A 10,000-nucleotide genomic window follows, 5' to 3' on the forward strand; every position below is an offset into this window, starting at 1 on the left:
CAGAATTTGGAAGGGTGTGTGAGAGAATGAAGTTGAGAGTTAATGTGGGTAAGAGTAAGGTTATGAGATGTAGGAGAAGGGAAGGGGTGCGAGGTTGAATGTCATGTTGAATGGAGAGTTACTCGAGGAGGTGGATCAGTTTAAGTACTTGGGGTCTGTTGTTGCAGCAAATGGTGAAGTGGAAGCAGATGTACCGCGAAGGTAGCAGCAGTAGGGGATTAAGCGTTATGAAGTTTAATCTGTGGTGGATAATGTGGGAGGGTGGACTGTGCCACACTAGCAGTACCAGCCGAACTCGGTTGAGTCCCTTGTCAGGCTGGGAGGAACATAGAGAGGAGACGTCCCCTTTTTTGTTTTATTTGTTTGATGTCGGCTACCCCCCAAATTTGGGGAAGTGCCTTGGTATATGTATGATGTATATATATATATATATATATATATATATATAGATATATATATATATATATATATATATATATATATATTTATATGTATATATCTATATATATATATATATATATATATATATATATATCTATATATATATATATATATATATATATATTTATATATTATATAATTATTTACATATATGAAAAAATAAGATCAACATCATCTCCTTTTACGTCTATTAACGCAAAGGGCCTTATCGATATATATATATATATATATATATATATATATATATATACATATATATATATATATATATATATATATATATATATATATATATATATATATATATATATATATATATATACACACACATATATATACATATACACACAGACATATATATATATATATATATATATATATATATATATATATATATATATATATATATATATATATATATATATACATATATATTTAAGAAGATGGTGTTGCATAAGAGTAAATGTATTATGCATGTATCTCATTTGTGTATTTAAGTGATGTATAACCAGCTCGTAAGACTTTTTAGTCATTCATTTAATTGTATTTTCATCCAATTCAGTATATGTAAATTTTTGTTATATTTAAGAGTGAACATTTTATTTCATGTAGTTTTATTACGAAGTCTTATGTATTATTGTTTATACCAGGGATTACTTCATCTTTATGTTTGCACGTGGTTAGAAAGTTCTCGAAGTAGATTTTCTCTTTTTTTTTTTTTCATTATTACGAGAGGTAGGTGGGCGGAGTTAGTGAACAGAGAGTTGCCTTACGCCGTTATACCATGCCCCCCACGCTACGAGAATGATCTATTAAAAAATTCTAGAATAATCAGGTTAATATTGTCACGGAAAAATATATTGTTTTAAATAAAGGCTATACAGTAAAGTAAATATGCAGAAAGTAGGGCAGATATTGCTGAGCAATCACCTTGTCTCCCTGATCCATTGGTTTTTGGGAAGCAGTTCAAGCCGCTTTAACGTGTGCTGAATCCGTTTCCATGTCAACAGGTACCCCGGGGAGAGGGGACGTAGAGTGAGAACCAGTATGGTGCGGTTACGTCACTTGCCACCCATTAGCAAGATAAGCCAGAACCCTACTCCCCTAACAATGTAGGGAAAATAGGAAAGCACAGTCTCTGCAAGAACAGTTAGTTGAGTTCGAGTCCTGCTGGTGAGTGGGTAACCTTCACTAGACCCACCGGCCATGGAGAGCCTACCACAGCTATGGCGGACGTCCAATAGCTTCTTTTAATTTACATGTCTCCCCGTCCACTCTCCCTGGGTATTGCACCAGTTAGAAGTAAATTTGTATTTGACTGATGAAATCATTTAAGAGCAAGCGAGAACTTATAACTCTTTTGTTATGCACCCTCAAGATTTAAAGTTCTGTTTCATCTCGCTTTCAAAAAGATTTCTGTTCATTGTAATTGTGATAATTAACTTTGTTAATAAATCCTCTTCCAGTTCAAAAACTTGTCTGATTCATCGCCTCCAACCATGTATCATTATGTAATTTCCCACGCTCTTATGACAATATATATAGACCCTAATAATGCATAAGTAGCAGAAGAGACTCAGCCTATCCCTTTGTAAGAGCCAAAGTTTACCTGGCCTCTTTCCTCTCAAGTGCGTCCTCTCGAACGTGAATAAGGTTTTTACCCAACTTAAATCGCGTATAGTGTTGTTCAAATTTTGGTTAGAATTTTTGGGATGTTAATTCAAGTGTAGTATATTAATGCAAGTACTTTAACATAGATTTTGTAACAGGGCCTTTGAGATTTAGGTTAAAAAATGAAATGCATTAAAAAATTTCGCTTAACTATCATGAACCTTGTAAACAAAAAGAGTAAGTGTAACAGTTACATATATGTGAATTTCATTTAGTGCTGAATAATTTAGAGTATTAAGGTGTTAACTGTTTTAATTAATTATCAAAATTAAATATTTTCAGGAATTAATTCCAGAGAAACAAGTAATTGTATAATTCTTGTAGAGTAACATTTTCTTGTCTTAGTCTTAAGGTTTTGTTCAGATTTGATATTTTGGGTGATTTAATCTAGGCGTTAATTCTTTTGTATTATTGTTAATCTTTTAAAGAATATATTTATTTTCTGTAAAGTGTATATCATTTTAATCACCAATATTTTCTATCAGTCCTTTGATAATAATCCCTTACTAAGAATCGAAGTAAACAGTTGGTTTTGGAATAGTTCACATAAATAATCACCCAGTGTGTTTTGAGTGTAACGAAAGAGACCTTTGAATATTCAGTGTTCATATATATTGCCGTCTAGGAGTTGCATAATATTCTAGGAACTCGGGTATTTTTCAAGTGTAATAGATTTATGTAGAAATAAACAGGTGAGTTTGGAGCTCGGGAGTTATGTAATTCGCCAGCCATAATATTATATATATTATAAATATAAATATATATATATATATATATATATATATATATATATATATATATATATATATATATATATATATATATATATATGTATATATATATATATACATATATATATATATATTTATATATATATATATATAATCATTCTATCTGAATGAAATATATGCTATCATTCCTTATTATTCTTAATTCTATATACATCGACATTTATTTACAAACTTTCAATTTCCTAGTGAGAGAGAGAGAGAGAGAGAGAGAGAGAGAGAGAGAGAGAGAGAGAGAGAGAGAGAGAGTGAGAGAGAGAGAGAAAGAGAGAGCTTTCCTTTTATCACCGATATGTATCAGTCATATATAAGTCGTTAATACACCGATTCATCACCGACTGAAATGATATTTGCTGTGACGCCATTCAATCCATTCTGTTATTGGCAATGTTTTAAATCCCGAAAAATGACCGAACTCTTTCTGTGCTTTTTATTAGAATTTATGAAATTATTATTATTATTATTATTATTATTATTATTATTATTATTAATGTAACTATCTCTCCGTCTACAAACACACCCACACACACACACACACATCTATATATATATATATATATATATATATATATATATATATATATATATATACTGTATATATATATCCATCCATATACCAAAGGCCCTTCCCCCAATTTTGGGGGGTAGCCGACATCAACAAGAACAAAACAAAAAAGGGGACCTCTACTCTCTATGTTCCTCCAGCCTAACCAGGGACTCAGCCGAGTTCAGCTGGTACTGCTAGGGTGCCACAGCCCAACCTCCCACATTCCCACCACAGATGAAGCTTCATACTGCTGAGTCCCCTACTGCTGCTACCTCCGCGGTCATCTAAGGCACCGGAGGAAGCAGCAGGGCCTACCGGAACTGCGTCACAATCGCTCGCCATTCATTCCTATTTCTAGCACGCTCTCTTGCCTCTCTCACATCTATCCTCCTATCACCCAGAGCTTTCTTCACACCATCCATCCACCCAAACCTTGGCCTTCCTCTTGTACTTCTCCCATCAACTCTTGTATTCATCACCTTCTTTAGCAGACAGCCATTCTCCATTCTCTCAACATGGCCAAACCACCTCAACACATTCATATCCACTCTAGCCGCTAACTCATTTCTTACACCCGTTCTCACCCTCACCACCTCGTTCCTGACCCTATCTACTCGAGATACACCAGCCATACTCCTCAGACACTTCATCTCAAACACATTCAATTTCTGTCTCTCCATCACTTTAATTCCCCACAACTCCGATCCATACATCACAGTTGGTACAATCACTTTCTCATATAGAACTCTCTTTACATTCATGCCATACCCTCTATTTTTTACTACTCCCTTAACTCCCCCCAACACTTTGCAACCTTCATTCACTCTCTGACGTACATCTGCTTCCACTCCACCATTTGCTGCAACAACAGACCCCAAGTACTTAAACTGATCCACCTCCTCAAGTAACTCTCCATTCAACATGACATTCAACCTTGCACCACCTTCCCTTCTCGTACATCTCATAACCTTACTCTTACCCACATTAACTCTCAACTTCCTTCTCTCACACACCCTTCCAAATTCTGTCACTAGTCGGTCAAGCTTCTCTTCTGTGTCTGCTACCAGTACAGTATCATCCGCAAACAACAACTGATTACCTTCCATTCATGATCATTCTCGTCTACCAGTTTTAATCCTCGTCCAACCACTCGAGCATTCACCTCTCTCACCACTCCATCAACATACAAGTTAAACAACCACGGCGACATCACACATCCCTGTCTCAGCCCCACTCTCACCGGAAACCAATCGCTCACTTCATTTCCTATTCTAACACATGCTTTACTACCTTTGTAGAAACTTTTCACTGCTTGCAACAACCTTCCACCAACTCCATATAACCTCATCACATTCCACATTGCTTCCCTATCAACTCTATCATATGCTTTCTCCAGATCCATAAACGCAACATACACCTCCTTACCTTTTGCTAAATATTTCTCGCATATCTGCCTAACTGTAAAAATCTGATTCATACAACCCCTACCTCTTCTAAAACCCCCCTGTACTTCCCAGATTGCATTCTCTGTTTTATCCTTAATCCTATTAATCAGTACTCTACCATACACTTTTCCAACTACACTCAACAAACTAATACCTCTTGAATTACAACACTCATGCACATCTCCCTTACCCTTATATAGTGGTACAATACATGCACAGACCCAATCTACTGGTACCATTGACAACACAAAACACACATTAAACAATCTCACCAACCATTCAATTACAGTCACACCCCCTTCCTTCAACATCTCAGCTTTCACACCATTCATACCAGATGCTTTTCCTACTCTCGTTTCATCTAGTGCTCTCCTCACTTCCTCTATTGTAATCTCTCTCTCATTCTCATCTCCCATCACTGGCACCTCAACACCTGGAACAGCAATTATCTCTGCCTCCCTATCATCCTCAACATTCAGCAAACTTTCAAAATATTCCGCCCATCTTTTCCTTGCCTCCTCTCCTTTTAACAACCTTCCATTTCCATCTTTCACTGTCTCTTCAATTCTTGTGCCGTCTTTCTTACTCTCTTCACTTCTTTCCAAAACTTCTTCTTATTCTCTTCATATGACTGACCCAGTCCCTGACCCCACCTCAGGTCAGCTGCCCTCTTTGCCTCACGTACCTTGCGCTTTACTTCCACCTTTTTCTCTCTATATTTTTCATACTTCTCTATACTATTACTCTGCAGCCATTCTTCAAAAGCCCTCTTTTTCTCTTCCACTTTTACCTTCACTCCTTCATTCCACCATTCACTGCCCTTCCTCATGCTGCCTCCAACAATCTTCTTGCCACATACATCACTTGCAATCCCAACAAAATTTTCTTTTGCTAACTTCCACTCCTCCTCTAATTTACCAGTTTCTCTTACTCGCACCTCGTCATATGCCATTTTCAACCTTTCCTGATATTTACTTTTTACCCCAGGTTTTATTAGCTCTTCAACCCTCACTAGCTCCCTTTTACATCCACCTACTCTATTCCCCCACTCTTTTGCTACAACCAATTTTCCTTCCACCAAAAAATGATCAGACATACCGTTAGCCATACCCCTAAACACGTGCACGTCTTTCAATCTTCCAAACATTCTTTTAGTTATCAACACATAATCCATTAATGCCCTTTCTACTACTCTTCCATTTGCCACTCTTACCCATGTATACTTATTTTTATCTTTCTTCTTAAAAAAGCTAGCACTTATTACCATCTCTTGTTCAACACACATATCTACCAGTCTCTCACCACTCTCATTTTCACCTGGTATATATATATATATATATATATATATATATATATATACATATATATATATATATATATATATATATATATATATATATATATATATATATATATATATATATACACCACCATGTAAACCAAAGGTTAAACACTCCACTCACTCTATCAGTCCATCCGTCACAGAGGTACTAGGAGAAACACCTTTTGTTAAAAGGCTGTAACGACATATCAGGAAAATAATGTCTTTGGGTCGACTAGTAATAGGTCAAGTTTTTGTTTACTTTGTTTGGGTCGAGTTTAACTGAGATTAGACTCTACCTATTTTGAGGGTCAACGTAATAATTCATGCAATATATATATATATATATATATATATATATATATATATATATATATATATACATATACATATATTTATATATATATATATATATATATATATATATATACTGCATATATATATATATATATATATATATACTATATATATATATATATATATATATATATATATATATATATATATATATATATATATATATATATATATATATATTCTGTATATATACAGTATATATATATATATATATATATATATATATGTATATATATAAATATATATATATATATATATATATATATATATATATATATATATATATATATATTTATATATATATTCATCTATATATATATATATATATATATATATATGTATATATGTATATATATATATATATATATATATATATATATATATATATATATATATATATATATATATATATATATATATATATATATGTATACTTAAAAACACATTCCTTCCATCAAACCAATAATCTATTTGACAGGAAGAAATTAAGAAAACAGAAAATAAGGCTGAGTGTCATCCATCAAGCCAGCTATTCTCGCATTCCCCCCCCCCCCACCCATTGACGAAATGAATTAGTAAAGCCTACCTGACACTTGCGCGCATTTTTGCCACGCACTGGCACGCATTGATGCGTGTTTTTCCCGCACTGGTCACTACCAGTTCACTCCAGTTTGCGCTTCGTACACGCGACGTTCACGTGACGTTCACGCGATGGCACGAATTGGCACGCGTAGTTCACGAGAAGTTCACGATACGTTCACGCGAGTTCGCTCATCATTCCGCATCGTTTCCGCATCGTTCACGCCAGTTCACGCCAGTTCACGAATTGGCCACTCCATATAAAAACGGGGCTTCTCCAACCCGAGGACATTCTTGGATTGTCTTCGGAAGAGACAACAATGCTTTCTGTCAGAGACACCATTGCATTGAGGAGAAGAAACATATCTTTTTCGTTTGTATTTTTTGTTGCCCTTTATTTTTGTTTCAATAAGAAAGCATTTGATTTACATATAAATAGCAGACATAAAATATGTACAAGTATTAAGAAAGCATTTTATATTAACATTAAAAGCAGCAAATATGAAAAGTTTTTAGGCTGTTAATTTTAAGGTAATAGAGAAAAAAGTGTGTTGAAATAAGAAATCATTTTATTTTTACATTAAAACAGCAAACAGAAAAAATATGTTTTGCTCTTCATTTTAAGGTAATAAAGAAGAATAAGTATGTTGATGAAATAAAACATCATTTTATTTTTACATTCAAACAGCAAACTTAAAAATTTCTTGGGTTTATTTTTCAGTTCATTTTTATTTAAAACAAAGGTTTTGGGTCTTGATTGGTAATAGAGGAAAATAAGTGTGTGCATGAAATAAGACATCATTTTATTTTTACATTCAAACAGCAAATATAAACAATTATTAGGTTTATATTTTTCTTTCCTTTTCATTAATTTTTTCGTTTCCTTTTTGTTTCTCTTCATTATAAAGTTATAGAAATAGTTTGAAGTAAGATATATTTTTTTTTCACATTAAAACAGCAAATATAAAAATTTATTAGGTTTATTTTTCTTTCCTTTTCATTAATTTTTTCGTTTCCTTTTTGTTTCTCTTCATTATAAAGTTATAGGAATATTTTGAAATAAGATATAATTTTTTTTCACATCAAAACAGCAAATATAAAAATTTATTAGGTTTATTTTTCTTTCCTTTTCATTAATTTTTTCGTTTCCTTTTTTTTTCTCTTCATTATAAAGTTATAGAAATATTTTGAAATAAGATATAATTTTTTTTCACATTAAAACAGCAAATATAAAAATTTATTAGGTTTATTTTTCTTTCCTTTTCATTAATTTTTTCGTCTTTTTTTTGTTTCTCTTCATTATAAAGTTATAGAAATAGTTTGAAATAAGATATAATTTTTTTTTTACATTAAAACAGCAAATATAAAAATTTATTAGGTTTATTTTTCTTTCCTTTTCATTAATTTTTTCGTTTCCTTTTTGTTTCTCTTCATTATAAAGTTATAGAAATAGTTTGAAATAAGATATAATTTTTTTTTCACATTAAAACAGCAAATATAAAAATTTATTAGGTTTATTTTTCTTTCCTTTTCATTAATTTTTTCGTTTCCTTTTTGTTTCTCTTCATTATAAAGTTATAGGAATATTTTGAAATAAGATATAATTTTTTTTTCACATCAAAACAGCAAATATAAAAATTTATTAGGTTTATTTTTCTTTCCTTTTCATTAATTTTTTCGTTTCCTTTTTTTTTCTCTTCATTATAAAGTTATAGAAATATTTTGAAATAAGATATAATTTTTTTTCACATTAAAACAGCAAATATAAAAATTTATTAGGTTTATTTTTCTTTCCTTTTCATTAATTTTTTCGTCTTTTTTTTGTTTCTCTTCATTATAAAGTTATAGGAATATTTTGAAATAAGATATAATTTTTTTTTTCACATCAAAACAGCAAATATAAAAATTTATTAGGTTTATTTTTCTTTCCTTTTCATTAATTTTTTTCGTTTCCTTTTTTTTTCTCTTCATTATAAAGTTATAGAAATATTTTGAAATAAGATATAATTTTTTTTCACATTAAAACAGCAAATATAAAAATTTATTAGGTTTATTTTTCTTTCCTTTTCATTAATTTTTTCGTCTTTTTTTTGTTTCTCTTCATTATAAAGTTATAGAAATAGTTTGAAATAAGATATAATTTTTTTTACATTAAAACAGCAAATATAAAAATTTATTAGGTTTATTTTTCTTTCCTTTTCATTAATTTTTTCGTTTCCTTTTTGTTTCTCTTCATTATAAAGTTATAGAAATAGTTTGAAATAAGATATAATTTTTTTTTCACATTAAAACAGCAAATATAAAAATTTATTAGGTTTATTTTTCTTTCCTTTTCATTAATTTTTTCGTTTCCTTTTTGTTTCTCTTCATTATAAAGTTATAGGAATATTTTGAAATAAGATATAATTTTTTTTTCACATCAAAACAGCAAATATAAAAATTTATTAGGTTTATTTTTCTTTCCTTTTCATTAATTTTTTCGTTTCCTTTTTTTTTCTCTTCATTATAAAGTTATAGAAATATTTTGAAATAAGATATAATTTTTTTTCACATTAAAACAGCAAATATAAAAATTTATTAGGTTTATTTTTCTTTCCTTTTCATTAATTTTTTCGTTTCCTTTTTTTTTCTCTTCATTATAAAGTTATAGAAATAGTTTGAAATAAGATATAATTTTTTTTTACATTAAAACAGCAAATATAAAAATTTATTAGGTTTATTTTTCTTTCCTTTTCATTAATTTTTTTCGTTTCCTTCTTGTTTCTCTTCATTATAAAGTTATAGAAATAGTTTGAAATAAGATATAATTTTTTTTTCACATTAAAACAGCAAATATAAAAATTTATTAGGT

At 30.6% G+C, this 10,000-nt stretch overlaps 1 protein-coding gene across 1 annotated transcript in view; it reads left to right on the plus strand.

Moving 5' to 3' along the window:
• LOC137626582 (protein turtle homolog B-like) overlaps positions 1 to 10,000 on the plus strand; it is a 330,400-nt gene that overhangs the window by 134,930 nt on the left and 185,470 nt on the right.

Source organism: Palaemon carinicauda, chromosome 34 (assembly GCF_036898095.1).
Source record: "Palaemon carinicauda isolate YSFRI2023 chromosome 34, ASM3689809v2, whole genome shotgun sequence".
NCBI lineage: Eukaryota > Metazoa > Arthropoda > Malacostraca > Decapoda > Palaemonidae > Palaemon > Palaemon carinicauda.